Source organism: Saimiri boliviensis, chromosome X, assembly GCF_048565385.1.
Source record: "Saimiri boliviensis isolate mSaiBol1 chromosome X, mSaiBol1.pri, whole genome shotgun sequence".
Lineage (NCBI taxonomy): Eukaryota > Metazoa > Chordata > Mammalia > Primates > Cebidae > Saimiri > Saimiri boliviensis.
The window spans coordinates 33,679,278-33,700,298 of NC_133470.1; the positions used below are offsets into that span (position 1 = coordinate 33,679,278).

A 21,021-nucleotide genomic window follows, 5' to 3' on the forward strand; every position below is an offset into this window, starting at 1 on the left:
CTTTTGCTAGAAGACCCAAATTATCTGGTGGATTTTTTGTTATGGTGACAGCCAGTGATAGGCATTATTTTTTTCCAATTATAGTTACAAAAAGATATTTTAATTCTATTATTATTTCTTCACTTACTACCTAGAATGCTGCTATAAAGAAATACCTTAAGATAACATTTGTGCTGGAAAAGTAAGAAAAACACTAAATACTTCTATTTTCAAAGAAATGAATTTTTTTGCATCTCCCAAGTTGACCAATGAATGTGGTGATCGTGTGTGTGTGTGTGTGTGTGAACGTGTGTATGTATTATGAAATACTTATGAGTATATTTGCAGTTATTATTCATTCTCAGTGTCCCATTTGGGGGAAGATGCAATCCTTCTCTAGTTGATTTGATATGATTCAAATATTATTTAATAACTTAATTGTTTACCAGAGTGACCAGATGTTGTAGGCTTATCTACATTTTACCCACATATATGAGATCATCAATTTCTACAAGAAATAATTTTAGTTTTGAATCTCTTTTTTAACTCATGTTTCTGTAGACATTGCTTTTTATTTATTTCCTCTATATCCCTTAGCGTGCTTTCTGTTTTCAGGCCAACACTTCCTGTTTTCTGGTCACCTTTTCTTGAGTTCTTAGATTTATGCTTTGTAATATTCCTGCATAACTATTATTGCTCTTTCAAGGATTTGATTCTGTAAGTTTTCTGTTTGTTGTTTTCATTATATTTATAATGTTAAGTTACAATTTTCATCTGCTTTGTGGAAATCATTTCCAGTTAGGTTTTACTCCTTTTCTGTAGAAATATATGTTGCTTTTGTTCATTGTTTATCTTATAGTATTCTTGTGTGTAGGCAAAGCTTTCTCATTTCTTGTTACTTGTATTTAAAAGGGATGGATTTTTCTAGACTACTAATAGGAGGATGGGATGGAAGATACACGGTATGCTAGGGTAGTATTCCAAGTTTTGCAGCTCCCTGTTCCCTCCTCTGTCCCCACAGTGAATATCTTAAGGTATTGTCCTTTCTGTAGCCAATTTTGCTCTGGCTCTTAGAGGACAGCCTGGCTCAGGTGAACTTCCTCTGCCATCCTGGATCGCTGAGTTCCCATCACAGCCTTATTTCCACCATAATGCCTTCTTAGAAACTCTTTTTACTGGAACATGTTGCTATCTGCCACCTGTGGGCTTCTGAGCCTTACTTCTCTTTTCCTTCTCCAGTGATCTTGAGGTGTTCATTCTCAGTTATGCTCACATTGGTTCCCTCTCAGTGAAATGTTCTCATTTGGGAAGCAACTATTGGCTGGAGAGGAATGGACACACTAGCCCTTAAAACTTCTCTGCCCATCTTGTCCTTCCCCGTAGTCCCCTCAATATCATGCTTCCCACGTAGCTTCACCTTTGATGGATTGTATATACAACTGAGAGTCCGCTGATTTTTTCAGTCTCCTAGTTTTAATGAAAATATAATTTGAAGTTGTGATTTGTAAAATTTCTCCTTATTTTCTCCATATGATTTTTAGGAGAAAGAAGATATTCCAAAATTAGCTGCTTGATTATAAAAATGTTGGCTACAAACAGCTTGCTTATAAAGTTTGATTTCTAAATTTTATAAATAGAAGAGTAGGTATTATTTGCTATGGGTTGCCAAAGACCAGTCTTGGTGCCGTGTACTGTGAATATAATGACTCAGTATGGAAAACCTGAGGGCTAATTACTTCCATTATCTCATTTTCACAGGGGGTAACTAAGGTCAAGAAATATTAAGTAATTTGCTTAACCTGCCACATAGACGATAACTAGAACGGCTGGAATTGAAAACCAATTTATTTTAAATCCAGATCTCAAACTCTAATTCCCTAAAATAACTTTCCACTTTTCCCTCAAATTTTAATCTTCCAGGATTAAAATTACTTATGCCAATTTTCTATCGTGATGCAATGTATAACAGTAGTGCATCTTGTCACAATTTAATGCAGATCAAACATGGAGACCATGATTTATAAACTGCACTGAATGCCATTCTCTGAAAGCTTCACATAGTTATCATTTAATCTTGAAAGTGGGAATCTGACTGCTAATTATAAATATTAAAAGATACATATAGCCAACATTGCAGCAGTATATTAAAATAAAAAGCCATTTAATATTATATTAAATAGAAACAATAAAAACAACACTGTGGCAATATATTAAAATAAATATATTAAATATAGTTAAATATTTTAATTTATAAATAAAATATATTAAAATAAATATTTAAATAATATTAATTTAAAATATATTAATATATATTAAATATATTTAATATATTAAAACTTTTGTTTCTGCAAGATTGACAAAATGCTGAGTAAAGATAAAGAAGAAAATATTTTGGGGACATTGACCATGTTGAAATTGTAAGATACTATAATAATTTGCATAATGTGGTGGTTAATATAGAGGTGCAACTTAGTTGGGCTGAAGGATGAAAAGTATCATTCCTGGGTGTGTCTATGAGGGTGTTGTCAAAGCAGATTAACATTTGAGGGCCGGGCGCGGTGGCTCACGCCTGTAATCCCAGCACTTTGGGAGGCCGAGGCAGGTGGATCACGAGGTCAAGAGAGCGAGACCATCATGGCCAACAAGGTGAAACCCCGTCTCTAATAAATATACAAAAATTAGCTGGGCATGGTGGCACGTGCCTGTAATCCCAGCTACTCAGGAGGCTGAGGCAGGAGAATTGCCTGAACCCAGGAGGCGGAGGTTGAGGTGAGCCAAGATCGTGCCACTGCACTCCAGCCTGGGTAACAAGAGCGAAACTCCGTCTCAAAACAAACAAACAAACAAACAAAAACATTTGAGTCAGTGGACTGGGAGAGGCAGACCCACACTCAATCTGGGAGGACACCATCTAATCAGCTGCCAGCCTTGCTAGGAAAAAAGCAGCAGAGGAACCTGGAAGAACTAGACTGGGTTAGATCTTCTGGCCTCCATCTTACTCCCATGCTGGATGCTTCTTGCACTTGAACATCGGACTCCAAGTTCTTCAGGTTTGGACTCTTGGATCTATGCCAGTGGTTTGCCAGGGGTTCTTTGGCCACAGACTGAAGGCTGCACTGTCAGCTTCCCTACTTTTGAGGTTTTGGAAGTCAGGCTGGCTTTTCTGCTCCTCAGCTTGCAGAGAGGCTGTTGTGGAACTTCACCTTTTGATTGTGTGAGTCAATACTCCTTAATAAACTCCCTTTCATATACATATCTATCATATTAGTCCTGTCCCTCTAGAGAACCCTAATACAGATTTTGGTACCAGGAATGGTTCTAGAGGAACAGAATTTTAAAGATGGCAGGCGCTCTTGCCTGCCATTATGTAAGATGTGACTTTGTTCCTCAGTTACCTTCTATGATTGTGAGGCCTCCCCATCCATGTGGGACTGTGAGTCCATTAAACTTCTTTTTTTTTTTTTTTTTTTTTGAGACGGAGTTTCGCTCTTGTTACCCAGGCTGGAGTGCAATGGCGCGATCTCGGCTCAACGCAACCTCCGCCTCCTGGGTTCAGGCAATTCTCCTGCCTCAGCCTCCTGAGTAGCTCGGATTACAGGCACACGCCACCATGCCCAGATACTTTTTTTTTTATTTTTAGTAGAGACGGCGTTTCACCATATTGACCAGGACGGTCTCGATCTCTTGACCTCGTGATCCACCCGCCTCGGCCTCCCAAAGTGCTGGGATTACAGGCTTGAGCCACTGCGCCCGGCTAAACTTCTTTCCTTTATAAATTACCCAGTGTTGGGTATGTGTTTTTTAAGTAGCACAAGAACAGACTAATGCAGTAAATTGGTACTGGTAGAGTGGGGTGCTGCTGTAAAGGTACCTGAAATTGTGGAAGCAACTTTAGAACTGATTAACAGGCAGAGGTTTGAACAGTTTTGAGGGCTCAGAAGAAGACAAGATGTGGAAATTTTTGGAACTTTCTGGAAATATATTGAATGGCTTTGACCAAAATGCTGATAGTGATATGGACAATAAAGCCCAGGCTCAGGTGGCCTCAGATAGAGATAAGGAACTTGTTGGGAACTGGAGTAAAGATCACTCTTGCTATGCAAAGAGACTGGCAGTATTTTGCTCCTGCCCTAGAGATGTGTAGAACTTTGAACTTGAGATAATTTCAGGTATCTGGGGTAAGAAACTTCTAAGCAGTGAAGGGTTCAAGAGAAAGCAGAGCATGAACGTTTGGAAAATTTGCAGCCTGACAATGCAATAGAAAAGAAACACCTATTTTCTGAGGAGAAATTCAAACCAAACTATAGAAATTTGTGTAAGTAACAAAGAGCCAAATGGTAATCACCAAGATAATGAGGAAAATGTCTCCAGGGCATGTCAGAGACCTTCAAGTCAGCCCCTCCCATCACAGGCCTGGAGGCCTACAAGGGAAAAATGGTTTCCTGAGCTAGATCCAAGGCCCTTCTGCTGTGTGTAGCCTAAGGACTTGGTTTCCTGTGTCCCAGCCACTCCAGCCATGGATAAAATGAGCCAAGGTACAGATAGGGCTGTGGCTTCAGAGAGTGCAAGTCTCAGGCCTTGACAGCTTCCAGGTAGGGTGGAGCCTACGGATACACAGAAGTCAGTAATTGAGGTTTGGGAACCTTTGCCTGGATTTCAGAGGATGTATGGAAATGCCTGGATTTCCAGCCAGAAGTTTGCTGCAAGGGAAGGATCCTCATAGAGAAACTCTGCTAGGGCAGTATGGAAGGGAAAAGTGGGGTGAAGTCCCCACACAGAGTCCTCACTGGGGTATTGCCTAGTGGAGCTGTGAGAAGAGGGCTACTGTTCTCTAGACCTTAGAATGCTGGATCCACCAACAGCTTGCACCCTGTGCACAGAAAAGCTACAGACACTCAACACCAGCCCATGACAGCAGCCCAGGAAAGGAGCTGTACCCTGCAAAACCAGAGGGGTAAAGCTGCCCAATGCCATGGAAGCCCACCTCTTCCATCAGTGTGACCTGAATGTGAGAATGGAGTCAAAGGAGATTATTTTGGACATTTAAGATTTAACTGCCTTGCTGGAATTTTGAATTTCATGGGGCCTATAGCCGCTTTGTTTTGGCCAGTTTTTCCCATTTGGAATGGGTGTATTTACCCAATGCCTGTACTCTCATTGCATCTAGGAAGTAGTTAACTTGCTTTTGATTTTATAGGCTCATAGGCAGAAGGGACTTGCCTTGTCTCAGATGAGACTTTGGACCGCAGACTTTTGAGTTAATTAATGCTTAAATGAGTTAAGACTTTGGGGGACTGCTGGGTAGGCATTATTGGTTTTGAAATGTGAGGACATGAGATTTGGGAGGGGCCAGGGGCAGAATAATATGGTTTGGCCGTGTCCAGATCCAAATATCATCTTGAATTGTAGCTCCCATGATTCCCACATGTCATGGAAGGGACCTGATGGGAGGTAATTGAATCATGGGGGCATATTTTTCCTATGCTGTTCTCCTGATAGTGAGATCTGATGGTTTTATGAAGGGGAGTTCCCCTGCACAAGCTCTCTTGCCTTTTGCCACGTAAAACGTGCCTTTTTCTTCTCCTTTGCCTTCCGCCATGATTGTGAGGTGTCCCCAGCCATGTGGAACCATGAATCAATTAAACCTCTTACTTTTATAAATTACTCAATCTTGGGTATGTCTTTATTAGCAGCATGAAAATGGACTAATACACATAAGTTTTCCTCCATGATAATTTTTACCTCTTTATCTGTTTAAATTTTTATAAATTAAACATCATATGGTATTCAAAAGATAAATCACATAACTGTAGTTTCAAAGTTATACACTTGTGAATTTGAAGATGATATGTGGAACTAACATTTAGCAAATACCTATTGTATATAAGACATTATTAAAGACAAAGATTTGAAGGTGATATATAGAATTGACACATAACGATTTGGCTACATATTTTGTATTTTCTATTGCTGCTTTAACAAATTACCCCAAACTTAGTGGCTTAAGTTATACATTCTCTTATAGTTCCAGAGGTCAGGAGTCTAAATCAGTTTCACTAAACCTAAGTCAAGGTGATGGCAGGGCTGGTTCCTTCCCAAGGCTTAAGGTGAGAATAGTTACCTTGCCTTTTCCAGCTTTTAGTAGTTACCTATACTTCTAGGCTTGTGGTTCCTGCCACCATCTTCAATACGCATCATTCCAATCTCTTTTTCCATCTCCAAAATCTCTTCTGTACTGAAATATCTCTGTTTCCTATTTATAGGACACTTGTGTTTACATTTAAGACCCATGCATATAATCCAGAAAAATCCTTCCATATCAAGATACTTAGTCAAATCTGCAAAGTTCATTTCCCCATATAAAGTAACAGGGATTAGGACATGGATATACTATTTAGCCTACTAAATACGTGTGTTTTACATATGATATATAATTTATGTTATATAACATGTAAATATAATTATGTATATATAGTATATATGTATATATGTATTTCTGTTATATAATTTATGTAGATTATCAACAATTACATTATGTATGTGATAACTGGCCCTGAATTTTGTCATTCAGATAACAAATCTGAGGTCAGAATGGTTGAACAAATTTCTAGAAGTACTTTAGCTCCTTAATATCAGGGCTGGGGATAGAATGCAATACTCACTGTTTTCTAAGGTCCTTCCCAGTTTACTGAACTTATTTGAAGGACTTAATTTCTAATAAATAGAAATCTAACCTTGCAAAGGTACAAACTAGAGTGAAAGAAATTTGGAATTAATTTATATTGAGAAGTTTAATTTTTCAGTGAATTCTGATTTTGTGGAAATTGGATTATCATTTCTGGATCAAAATAATTTAGACATACTCAAAAACTAGCCATACTGCCCAAATTACATGAATAAAATCCAGTCTTTCTCATCATGATACATCTCACATGAGGCCAAAGCCCAAAGACACAGCTAGAATTGTATGAGGTTTTAAAGTTATATAGATTTATATTAGTCTGCTCAGGCTGCCATGACAATATACAATAGACTAGGTTGCTAACATAATAGAAATTTATTTCTCAAAGTTCTGAACAGTAGAAGTCCCAGCTCAAGGTGCCAGTAGGGCCAGTGGCTAGTGAGGGCTTTCTCCTGAGGTTGTTGATGGCCACCTTTTTGCTGTGTTCTCAGATAGACTTTCTTGGTACATGAGCTTGAAAACAGCTTTTATAAGGCCACCAATCCTATTAGATTAAGAGTCCAACCTTATTATTTCATTTAACTTTAATAAGCTCCTAAAAGTCCTTTCTCCAATACAGTCACATTAAGGGTTAGGACTTCAACATATGAATTTGGGAGATAATGTAATTTATTTCATAGTGACATTGGATGCTAGTATATTATGTCATTATATTAAGCAATGCACATAAAATAACAGCATAATTTTGTATTTTCAGCTAATATATCACATAAATATAATCAAATAATTCAAAATGGCAACACACACACACAAATGTGTTATTTTATCCATGCCATTCAAAGTACATCATGGAATAAATGCATGTGAAGTTAACGAAATCACTAGCATGCTATTCTCCGTAGGTACACAATGACAGTTTTATGGAGCTCTAAGCACTATACAAAAGCAAGAACTATTTTCTTTTTCTCCATTTTAGTCAGTGAATAGTACAATTCAATGCTTATCAAATGGAAGAGAGATGAATTGCTATTTATACATTTATGACACCCAGCAATCTAACTTTGTACAGTAGCCCTGGATACACATCACATTTTAAAGTTCAGAAAATGTATATCATTTAAATATTAAATATTTATTAAATATTAAATATTTCAACAAATGCTAAAATTTAGTAAATATGTAAAAGTAAAGAGATGATCACATTTTCAAAGTAAAAACTCTTACTGTGGAGACACTTCCAGTTTCAGCTATAACTGTAAAAGGCCTGACTTCATCATTCCTATAAATAAACTGAAAATTAGTCTTTTTTTTTTTTTTGAGATGGAATCTTGCTCTGTTGCTAGGCTGGAGTGCAGTGGCGCGATCTCGGCTCACTGCAGCCTCCGCCTCCTGGGTTCAAGCAATTCTCTGGCTCAGCCTCCCGAGTAGCTGGGATTACAGGTGCCCACCACCACGCCTTGCTAATTTTTGTATTTTTAGTAGATACAGCATTTCACCATGTTTGCCAGGCTGGTCTTGAACTCCTGACCTTGTGATCCACCTCCCTGGACCTCCTACAGTGCTGGGATCGTAGGCATAAGCCACTTTTTTTAAAAAACTGATCAAAGAAATGGGGTCACTGGACAAACTGTCACTGAAATCTGGAGAGATGGACTAAAGAGTAACAGCTGAGATCTGCTTACCTGGAGCAGAAGCTACTAGAGCCATAAACTTGTAAGAACACTAAAATTATAATTTGGAACAATTACTGGAGGCTGAATGTGGACTAGTAATGAGAGTAAGAAATGCCTGGCATATACAGTATTAGGGGCATTCCACACTTTAATGAGTTTTGTCTATAGGAATCCCACCAGACTGTCACAGTGAAAATTAAATACCCCTTCGTGACTCTGGCAAGGGTAGGAGAAGATGAACCATTGTAAAATATGTCCAGAGGATTCCTCATAACAGAAGACTATTCTTCCAGGGAAAATACTTAAGTAGAGCCTTAACTCACCTGGTGGAAGAGCATTTCCCTGACTCACTCTCTCTCTAACCTTTCTGTCTCATGTAAAAGTGGTGGAAATTAAGAAATGCTTGGTAATATCACAGCCCCAAACACGAACTTATTAAAAGATTGAGAATTAATCATAGAATACACTAGTTCCCAGCCTCTTCACTTTATTACCACACAGTAGAGTCTTAGTATAATTATAGTGGGTTACAGAAGAAGAAGCTGCAAAATGTAGGCTCTATCTAAGGAAGAGTTGTTGGAAAGCCTGAAGACAATAGAAGAGAAAGTGGAATAACACAGGAGTTTGGAGCTTCTGAGACCCACAGTTATAGTAACCATTAAAAACAACCCAGTTATGAGTGAGATTAACATAAAACCTCTCACTAAAGTCCTGTTTACCTTAGTTCCTATTACCTGATATGTCATTTCCATATTTCAACCAAAAAATTAAAAATCAGGCAAAAAGACAATCAGAGTCTCAAGTAATAAAGCAAGTATCAGAACTATATTGAGAAAAGATACAAACTTTGGAAGAGTCAGACTTGGAATTGAAAATAATATTAATATATGAATCATGTGATTAATATGTTAGGGAATCCAATAAAAAAAAAGGATAACAGCAGGAAGAATGGGTAATAGAGGCAGAATGGTAGAAACTCAAGAAAGAATTTAGCCAGGTGCAGTGGGTCATGCCTGTAATCCCAGTACTTTGGGAGGCCGATGCTGGTGAAGTACTTGAGGTCAGGAGTTCAAGACCACCCTGGCCAACATGGTGAAACCTCATCTCTACTAAAAATATTAAAAAATTAGCCAGACATGGTGGCACGCACCTGAAACCTCAACTACTCGGAGGCTGAAGCACGTAGAATTGTTTTAACCTGGGATGGAGGTTGCAGTGAGCCAAGATCTCCACTGCACTACAGCTTGGGTGACAGAGCGAGACTCCATTTCAAAAAAAAAAAAAAAAAAAAAAAAAAAAAGAATTTAAAGGAAATGCTAGATGTCAAAAACACTGAAACAGAAATGAAGACTACACATGACCAAGGAAACAATTAGTGAGATTGAAGACAGGTCAACAGAAACTTCCCAAATGAAAGACGAAGGAAAATAATTTTAAAATAGTAGTAGTGGGGTTGCTAGATCATATGGTAGTTCTATTTTTAGTTTTTGAAAAACCTCTACATTGTTATTTAAAATAGCAATACTAATTTACATTCCTGACAAAAGCATATACACGTACCCTTTTCCCACATCCTCACCAGCAGTTGTTTTGTTTTGTTTTGTTTTTGTCTTTTTGAGAATAGCCATCCTAAATGATATAAGATGATACCTCATTGTGATTTTGATTTGCGTTTTCTTAATGATTCATGATGTTGAGCATTATTTCATATACTTGCTGGCCATTTGTATGCCTCCCTTTAGAAATATCTATTCAGATAAGATCCAGCAATCTTAACACTGGGTATTTTATTCAAAGGAAAGGAAATCAGTATATGAAAAAAGACATATGCACTCCCATGTTTCTTGCATCACTATTCACACCAGTAAAGATATGGAATCAATCTAAATATCTATCAATGGTTAAATGGATAAAGAAAATGTAATATATGTACACAAGAGAATAATATTCAGCCATTAAAAAAAATAAAATCAGAGACTGGCATAGTGACTAATACCTGTAATTCCACCACTTTGGGAGGCTGAGGCATGAGGATTGCTTGAGGTCAGGAGTTTGAGACCATTCTGGGCAATATAGCAAGCAAGACTCTCTCTCTACAAAAAAAAAAATTTAAAAATTAGCTAGGCATGGTGATGTGTGCCTATAGCTCTAGCTACTCCAGAGGCTGAGGCAGGAGAATCACTTGAGCCCAGGAGTTTGACAATGCAATGAGTTATGATCATGCCCCTACAACCCAGTTTGGGTGACAGAATAAAACACTATCTAAAATAATAAAATAAAATATAAAACAAAATAAATGGAAAATGACAGCAAAAGTGATGTAATACAAACAACAACCATATCAACATTGGTATGTAATCATTTTATACAATGTTTTGTTATTAAGTCAGGGTATTCAGGATATCCATAACCTCCAAATGTTTATATTAGGAACATTTCAAATCTTTTGGGCATTTTGAAATATACAATATATTATTGTCAATGTAGCCACCCTACTGTGCTATTGAACACAACTTACTCCTTATTTCTAACTGTATATTTGTACCCATTAACCAACCTCTTTTCATCTCCCCATCCTCCACTTTTTGCAGCCTGTGATAAGTATCATGCCACTCTCTACCTCCATGGTGTCATCTTTTTTAGTTACCAAGTATGAGTAAGAACATGTGATATTTATCCTTCTGTATCTGACATATTTCACTTAATATAATAACTTCCAATTCTCTCCCTGTTGCTGTGCATGTGTTGTGATTAAGTCAGAGAATCAAAATATCACATATTACCCCATAAATGTGTATAATTATTATGTATAAAAAAACTTTCAATAAATTTTTTACAGATTTTTTTTAAAAAACAGAAAACACATCTAATAACTATGAGACCATTTCAAAAGGTGCAACTTGGGTATAACTGAAATATCAGAAGGAGAAGAGAAAACAGAGCAGAACAGCTATTTGAAATAATAACAGTTGAGAATTTTCCAAAATTAGTGAAAGGTGCCAATCACATATCAAGGAAACTCAGAAATATAAGCAACAAAGAGTCCAGGAAAAAAAAAATCACATCTTGGTACGTTATATTCAAACTGCAAAAACTGAATTATGAGAGAGATCTCGATGTGTTATTGTCAAATTGTTTTATCTTTATTTCTGGCAGCTTTTGCTTCATGTGTATGCAGCCTCTGTTAGGTGCATACATGTTTATAGATGTCATTATTTCCCTGATGTATTGACCCTTGGTTATTATAAAATACTCCTCTTTAGTAACATTTCTTTTCTAACATCTATTTTGTCTGATGTTGTTATACTCATTCCAGCTCTTTTATGGTTGTTGTTTGTATTGTAACACTTTTTCAGTCCTTTTACTTTTAGTCTGTTTGTATTTGAGAATCTAAAGTGTGTATCCCTCAGATAGCATATAGTTGGATCGTTGTTTTTATCCAACATATATCTGGTGTTGATGAATTGTTCAATCCATTCATATTTAATGTGACTATTGTTATGGTTGGATTTACATTTGGCATCTTAAAAGATAGTATTGCTGAATATAAGAACATTGATTTTTAATTTTTTACGTTCACCACATTGAATATGTCACCCCATTACCTTTTGATCATATTATTTCTAATAAGGTATAATCTGTCAATCTTTTTAGTTTTTCTCTTGCTACCTTCAAAATTCTCCCTTTCATTTTCAACATTTGGACTACAATGTGTCTGGTGTGCACCTCTTTGCATTTATACTACTTGGAGATTGTTAAGCTTATTGAATTTATAGATTAGTGTCCTCATCGAATTGGAAATAATCTGTACAGCAACTCCCATAACACAAATTTACCTATGTAACAAGCCTGCACCTGTACCCTCAACTTAAAAGTTTTTTTATAAAAGTACATTTTCTAGCCACTAGTTCATAAATATTTTTGTGCTACTTTTTTTCCTCCTCTGACTCTCATTACATGTATATTGGTGTTCTTAATGATGTCTTACATTTCTGTAAGACTCATTTATTTTTCCTTATTCTGTTTTGTTCTTTAGACTATGATTTTTATCAATTCTGTATTTTAATTCATTGATTTGTTTTTGTCAGCTCTATTCTACTGTTAATCCCCTCTATTGAATTTTAATATTGACTATACTTTTAATTCAAGATTTTTATTCTTGTTAATAATGTCTGTAGGTTTAATTATCTTTCTTATTGAATGAAACACTGTTATCATACCTTCCTTTAATTCTTTAAGTATTGGTTTCATTAGTTATTTTAACATATTTTTATAGCTGCTCTAAAAGTTTTTCTAATAAATCATTACTTTGTACTATTTATAGGCAGTTATTGTATATTTTTCATTGATTCATATTTGTACATGTGTAGGTATCCATGTGATATTTTGTTACATATATAAAATGTGTGATTATCAAGTGAGAGTATTTAGCATATCCATCACCATGAGCATTTATCATTTCTTTAATTTTAGGTTCCAAGGTCCATGTGCATGTTTGTAATATAGGTGAATTACATGTTGCAGGGGTCTCATGTATAGATTATTTCATCACCCAGGTAATAAGCATAGTACCTGATAGGTAATAAACATAGTACCTGATAGATAGTTCCTTGATCCTCGCCCTCTTCCCACACTCCATCCTCAAGGCCCTGTTGTCTTTGTGTGGCACTTCTTTGTGTTCATGTGTAGTGAAAGTTTAGCTCCCACTCTTAAGTGAACACATGAGGTATTTGGTTTTCTATTCCTGCATTAGTTTGCTTAGGATAATGGCCTCCAGCTCCATCTATGTTGTGCAAAAGACATAAACTCATTCACTTGTATGACTGAAGAGTACTCCATTTTGTGTGTGTGTGTGTGTGTGTGTGTGTGTGTGTGTGTGTGTGTGTGTATGTGTGTGTGTGTGTGACATTTCCTTTATCCAGTCTATCATTCATGGGCATTTAGGTTGATTCCATGTATTTGCTATTGTGAACAGTGTTGTAAAAAACCATAAACATGCATATTTCTTTATGGTAGAATTATTTATAATCCTTTGGTTGTATACCCAATAATGGGACTGATTGGTTGAATGGTATTTCTATTTTAAGATCTTTGAGAAATCACCAAACTGCTTTCCACAGCAGCTGAATGAATTTACATTCCCACCCGCAGAATATAAGCTTTACTTTTTCTCTGCAGCCTCACCAGTATCTGTTATTTTTTGACTTCTCAATAATAACCATTCTGACTGGTGTGAGATGGTATATTTTTGTGGCTTTGATTTGCATTTCTCTAATTATTAGTAATGTTGGGCATCTTTTCATATGCTTGTTGGCTGCATGTATGTTTTCCTTTGAAAAGTATATGTGCCCTTTTCCCATTTTTTTAATGGAGTTGCTTTTTGCTTGTTAATTGTATAAGTCCCCTATAGATTCTGCATACTAGACCTTTGTTGGATACATAGCTTGCAAATATTTTAGCTCATTCTGTATGTTGTCTATTTACTATGTTGATAATTTCTTATGTTGTACACAAATTTTTTTAGTTTAATTAGGTCCCATTTGTCAATTTCCATTTTTGTTGTAACTGGTTTCATGAAATCTTTGCCAAGGCCTATGTCCAGAATGGTATCTCCTAGGTTTTCTTCTAGCTTTTTTATAGTCTCATTTTTTACATTTAAATATTTAATCCATCTTGAGTTGATTTTTATATGTGGTATAAGGAAGGAGTGTAGTTTCAATCTTCTGTATATGGCTATTCAATTATCCTGGCACAATTTATTGAATAGGGAGTCTTTTCCCCATTGCCTATTTTTGTTGACTTCAGTGAAGATCAGTGATTTTAAGTGTGTGGCTTTATTTATTGGCTCTTTATTCTGTTCCATTGTTCTACACGTCTGTTTTTGCACCGATATCCTGCTGTCTTAGTTACTGTATCCTTGTAGTATAGTTTAAAGACAGGTGATTTGATACCTCCAGCTTTGTTCCTTTTGCTGAGAATTACTTTGGCTATTAAGGCCAACATCTTCAGATATGTTTTTGAAGTTGCTTGCTTTCTCACTCTTTCTTTCAGGGATTCCAGTAAGTCATAGATTTGGTGTTCTTACATAATCTCAAATTTCTTGAAGGTTTTGTTCTTTTATTTATTTATTTATTTTTTACTTTTTAAAAAATTCTTGTCTGAGTTTATTCAGAGAACAAATTTTCAAGCTCAGATTCTTTCTTCAGCTTGATCTATTCTGCTGCTAACAACACTTGAAATGGTGCTATAAAACTCTTGTAGTGAGTTTTCAGCACTATCAGATCAGTTTAGTTATTTTTTAAATGGTTGTTTCACCTTTGAACTCTTGTATCATTTTATTGGATTCCTTAGATTGCTTGGATTGGGTTTCAACTTTCTCCTGAGTCTCAATGATCTCAATCTCTGTTTTTATCCAGACTCTGAATTCTATATCTGTCATTTCAGCAATTTCAGCCTGGTTAAGAACTATTGCTGGGGAAATGGTACAGTCATTTGGAGGTAATAAGACACTTCAGCTTTTTCAGTTGCCAGAGTTCTTGCACTGGTTGTTTCTCATCTGTGTGGGATGATATTCCTTTAATCATTGAAGTTGCTGTCCTTTGGTTGGGTTTTATTTATTTATTTATTTATTTATTGCTTTTATTTGATGCCTTTAAGGGTTTGATTACAGTACAATGTAATTTTAGTCAACAGGTTTTCTTTCTCGAGCATTTTGGGGGCCAAGGCTCAGCTCATCACTCTGGGGCTGGTACTAGGCCTCCAGCTTTGTTCTCTGACCCCTCAAGGTTAGAAAGCTGTTATGGAAAAGGGCCCTTGGTGTTCTCAGTATACTGTCAATAACACTCAAATGGGTAGTGCCTATCAAAGTACTTCATCTGGGTGGTATCAGTGGGATTTGTGCTCATGTGGGCATGTCAGCAACAGTGGTGACACAAAGGGTTGTGCATGTGTTGGCAGGGGCAAGGTACTGGTGGGGACAGAGCATTGTCATGTGTAGGGCAGGGCTGTGGCATCCATGCACGTATGTTCATGCCAGTGCCAGTGGGAATGGCAAGGTTCATGTGTGCTTGCCTACAAGGCAGGGGAGGCAAGGTCTGCCTGCACAAATTCACAGCAGTAAGGAGTAGGGAACCATAGGGAAGTGTGTACCAGCAAAATTGCTGGGGATGGCTGCAGTGAGCAGAGTCTGTGGATGGGCGGGTGCATGTCAGTAGGAGCCAGTCTGCTGGAGCTCTCTGACAGTTAGACATGGTCCATCAGCAAAGGAGCTATAATGAAAATCCCCAGGAATCATGCTGGTGGGGCATTTGAGTCTGCACTGTAGGCAGGTGCAGCCAGGCTTGGGCTCCAGGAGAGGCTCAGATAGGGGGATTTCAGATAGACTGGCCCCATTCCACAGACAAGACCATGCTGCTCTGTCCAGGTCAGACAGTCACCAAAGGCCAATGCCACCTAGAGGAGCATGGCAAGCCTTAGGGGATAGGCACCTGTGGCTGTGCTCCACTGCAGCCATTCCTGCACCAAACCCTCTGGACTCCACAAAGCCTGGAGTCTTGTCCATGCCACCACTCTAAACAGCTTTCCCTGCCACCTAACATGTCCACGGAGGATCATGGGGTCTCCTGCAGCTAGGATTCTGGAGGTAGTGAAGCTTCAGCAGCAGCTGCCTCAGGTAACAGGCAGGAAGTCATGGCCCCTTCTCCAGGTAGGTCTGTGTGCCATAGGCACTATACCAGGAAAGTTCACCATGGGAGGCTGGCATGTACCCCACCTCTTCTGCCCCTGGCAGGTCATGTGAACCAGACCTTGGGGCTCTCCTCACCTCCCCAGAGTGTCCCTCGGCCCCCTAGGTGTCCTGCAGCACTGCCAGCCCTAAATACCTCTCTAGTGCCTGCCTTTCTTTTTTTCTGTGTATGTGTCACACTTTACTGTTTCTTTGCATGTTTTATATTTTTTGTTGAAAATTTGACATTTTAGATATTTTATTATTGCAACTTTGGGTACTGAGCCATTCCAGAGGTGGCTGTGATTGTTGCTGGTTTTTTGCTCGCTAGTTTGTTTAGTGTCTTTTTGTTTAGTCTATTTCCCACTCAGTGTGTAGCATCTGAGTTACTTTTCCCTCTATTTTTGTCTTTCAACCTGACTATCTGAGGGGTCACCCCTGTGTGGATATAAGGCACTTACTTATCAAAAATTACACTTAGGCTCCTTTCACTAGATACATGTTCACTCTTTACCATGAGATGTTTGTGTGGCTTGAAAGTTACTATCTTAATTGAAAGAGCTTATGGTTTTATATCCCATTTATCCTGGCACTAGTAGTTAGGAGGTTCCCTCTAATGGTAACTCTGGATAGAGTGCAGCCTTGGACATGTACTCAATCTTCCATACAATCATGGATAACTGTGATACTATTTTTAAGCCTGTATTTTTAGGAGACACCCCTGAATTAGAGTAGCTGATTGTTCAGTCAGTGTCTTGTCAAAGGTTTTATTTAAGCACCTTGTGCCAAAAAGACTTCTTCCCTGGATAAATGGGTCTGTTTATGTCTCTGCCCCATGTCTTTCTCTCATTGCTTCTGAGTAGTTGTAGAATAATGTATATGCACAGGCTTCATAAACATTAGGGTTGACTGTCATCCTAGGAAGTTTCCAGTTTGGCTATTTATTTTCCTGATAATCACTGTTAAACTTCTTTCTGGCTGTTCTGCTCTTTTGTTTATATTAGAATTATCATCCATAGTTCAGCAAGGTCTTCATTGTTTTCAACAACACACTTAGGCAGGAATTCTCCACTCACTGTTCCAAATAACGTCTACCTCCTCATGCACAACTGAGAAGCTCTTTACTCTTAAAGCTTGATTTTATTCCTAGACAGAACCCTTGTGTCACTGCACTGAAGCTGCTGGTGGGAACCCACTTTCCCAGAGTAATACCCCTATACTGAGAATGGGCATTGGCGGAATGGAATGTCAGCTCTGGTTCTGTCAGATTGCCCCTCCAGACAAGGAACCTCCACTCTATCAGCAAGGTAGTAGCTAGACAGTTGGGTATAGGATCCTTTACCTGCAGTACCTAAGGTAGAGCTTTCACCCTATGAGTGGAGATAGTGTGTGAGAAGAGAGACCAATTCTTCTGCACACCTGGAGTAAAGTTTCCACACCTCAGAAACAAGAGGAATGAGAAACACCAGCAGCCTTCACATCCTAGGATGAAAATATATCCCCAGACAGCTGGGCGAAAGGGATCTACCATATTCTTTTTTGCACATGCCTAGGGTAGAACTTAAGTAACAAATAACCGGGAATGGATGGGTAATCAACCAAATTGTGGCTTAAATGCCTCAAGCTCTCACTGTTCTGACCAAAACAGTAAATTCTCTTTAACAAATGTGTCTCCTAATGCTCTATGGTTTTAGGAAAATCTCCAGAGACTTCAAAATCTTTTTTCTTTTGTAATTTTCTCTGGTTTAGTTGCTTTACTAAGGAGGGAGTCTAACATGCTCCTTATTCCATCATTTCAGAAGCTCCATCTTCAGTGTTGATTTCATATCTTTTATGCCTATAGTTTCTAGCCCAGTATCTTCCTGCTTGATGTTTGATTATCTCCTCGTTTGTTATTGCTAAAAGAGTGAGTGAATGAAATTCCTGGGAAAATGGCTGGGAAGCTCTCCAGTATAATGTTTCTGTGTCCTACACAGTTACTCCTTCTCCTCATGCCTTGACTCAAATTTGGGAAGATGGTCTTGTATCTTTACTTTCCCCCACATCAATGGTAGCACCATTTCTTTCTTTTCTTTCTTTCTTTTTTTTTTTTACATGTTGCAGAGAGATGTTTGATTATTGAAATTGTTTTGAATTCTTCCAAACTTTATTATACATATTTGATATTTTAGCCTGTTTCAGATTTTATCCACAAATTTCCATAAAATAATCAGCTTTTGTGGGGGAAGTCGGAAATATTTGCAAATTCATTCTTTTACCTTTTCCTTTTTCTCTGGAGAGGTCTGGGTTTTGCTCTCAGCATTGCACTTGCTAGCTGTGAAGGGAAACTTGGTGAAGCTCTGTCTTCTGCTTTGTAAAATGGGGTTAATAAGGTTCTCCCTACTTCCTGTAATGGAAAATCTGGGGAAATCAAGTAAGATTATGCATGTAAAATCACTTTTAAACTGTAAAACCCTAGCTAAATATGTAAAGTTGTTAAAATTAGTTTCCTAACAATTGAGTAAAAGAATTCCATAGAACTCTGCAGGGTCAAGAGACAAGGTTGATGGTCCAAAGATATGTCGGGGCCCAATATCCCATAAAGAGAAATAAAGTCCTGAAAGGAATGTGAATTTTCAAAAGCAGTGGGAGATCGGTAGGAAGGTGAACAAAGGTACTGTTTCTTTCTAGCATATAGAAGATAGGCTTTATGCATCCTCCCTCCTTTTTGCAACATTGTATATTCAATGTCTGGGGATACTTAAAATAATCTAAAAATTTCATTCAAAAATCTACATGCAAATGAGGTTTTAATAATCTATCATGCCACCCCAAAAATTTTAATGTGAGTCTGAAGATTTACTGTGGCACTGGACCATATGTCTGGTGATTTCCCATCTGTATTACTTTCTGGTAAAACAAAACAAACAAAATCAAATTATTTTCTCCCTAACAGCCTTAAGATTTTTGGAAGAATGCAACTGATGTCTCTTGGAATCATCTTTACTATTGGCTTTAAAAATATCAAAGAATACTATTGCCATTCCTTAAGTCATTGTTCTGGGTTTATGCTCTCAGCCTATACCTAGATTGAATACAGTGAACTGGTTTCTGATAAATACCGTCAGAATCTACCCTCTTGTGAACTGGACATTTCTTCTTTTAATGCAGCCTAAGATGGCAGCAGATGGGCTGTGGTATTAAGCATTGTCAGATGCTTTGTGGCTTATGTTCTGAAAGTCATCACTGTAATATACACATTTCTAAATAAAAATGCATCTGTAAGAGTTTGAGCTGCAGTTCTAATAGGTCACAGTTCCCATAAACCCTTAGAGCTCTTGTCCAGTATCATAGTCAATTGTGACAAGTGAGTGCCTGGTGTATGCTCTGGGTCTGATAAAACAGCTTTGCTTTTTCTCGTATTGAACAGTGATTATTTCTTAACTTATAATTGCTAGATTTTTCTCCTTTTATTTTCCCTTATCCACAGGATCTCAGTTGAATTCTATTTTATATGAGCTAATATGCTTCTTTTTATAACTGTTACTTTATATTCCTCTAAAGGGTGTCTGAAAGGGCTCGTAGAACATATGCACTTGGAAAAATAGACTTACTCATATTTTAGGTAGCAATTTCCCTAGCTTTATCCAAAGTGAAAACAGATGAGAAACTTACTGATTTCACATGGTTATAATTTACATAAATGTTGATATCCAGGAAACTGAGACAGAGAGGTGGGCATTTTAGTTAACTAGTGATGACATGGACCTTGCCCAATCAGTCAGGGAGTCCACATTTAAAGTCACTAAATGAAATGAACACATGAAGGGGGTGGAGTGCCAGCAGCAAACTGTTTATTTCCACAGGTGTTTATCTATTTGTCTCTCAGATGATTCATAACTACCATCACTTTGTTACTTCTCATTTTGTTGACATGGAAAGTATTATTTTGATACCAAAGTAAAAGAGAACAACTGTTTATGTAATCATAAACTTTTGCTTCAGAAGCATGCGTGGCTTTTTTTAAACTTTATTCCAGGGATGAAAATAATATTTGTAGTGAGCAATTTGACTACTAAGCTATTAATCAAATGAGAAGGATTCAGAAGAACTGATTTTAATTCTGGTCTGCTATCAACATACTGTGAATGTGTTTCAATGTCTGAACACCTGAATGCTTTCAAATATAGAATGGCAATGTCAAAGTCTGCTTTTCCTGCCTCCCAACTTTTCTGATTACAAATGAAATGTGAATTTGTTATGATATGTGAATATTTTTAAAAAGAACTTCATGAGAACTTAAAATATAAATCAAGCAGCAAAAACAATAAATATATTTTCAACTGAATATAATGCAAATGCAAATACTATGTTCTTCATTTAAGCCAAAATGTAGATAAAATGGCTCCTTTTGTTATTAACAAAGTAGGCCTAGAATATATGCAGTCTCCAGTTGCACTATCTACACACATTGTTATTTAAGGAATTTTATTTCGTACCAACTACAACCACATTGTTATGTGTGTGTGTATATATATATATTTAAATATAAGTTTATATATATAAATATATGTTTATATATTTAAATGTAAGTTTAACATATGTAAATATATAAAATTATATGTAAACTTACATTTAAATATATACACATATTGTATATATATACAGCTTATATATATATTTACATTTAAATATATATACACACACACACTTAACAATGTGGTTGTAGTTGGTACAAAATATACTTACATTTAAATATATATACGCACACACACATACACTTAAATATAAGTATATATATATATACATACACACTTAAATATAATTATATATGTATATATGTGAGCCTATTTTGTGTGTGTGTGTGTGTGTGTGTGTGTGTGTGTGTGTGTGTATGGGGGGGGTTCATGATTCTGCACGCTGTACAATCATGGTGCTGGCATCTTCTATGGAGGCCTCAGGGAGCCTTTATTCATAACAGAAGG

The 21,021-nt window shown here is 37.1% G+C and overlaps 1 long non-coding RNA gene across 2 annotated transcripts in view; it reads right to left on the reverse strand.

Moving 5' to 3' along the window:
- The window catches only part of LOC141582696 (uncharacterized), a 122,940-nt gene extending 102,270 nt beyond the window's left edge, over window positions 1–20,670 (reverse strand). Inside the window, exons 1-2 of one of the 2 annotated variants that reach the window (XR_012515592.1) lie at window positions 18,316–20,670; window positions 10,331–10,427 (exon numbers count right to left, since the gene is read on the reverse strand). This is a non-coding gene — a long non-coding RNA (uncharacterized LOC141582696). Of the gene's footprint in view, window positions 1–10,330; window positions 10,641–18,315 lie in introns of those variants that run through there. The other variant, XR_012515591.1, reaches the window with a different exon arrangement.
- Between the last annotated feature and the right edge of the window lie 351 nt (window positions 20,671–21,021).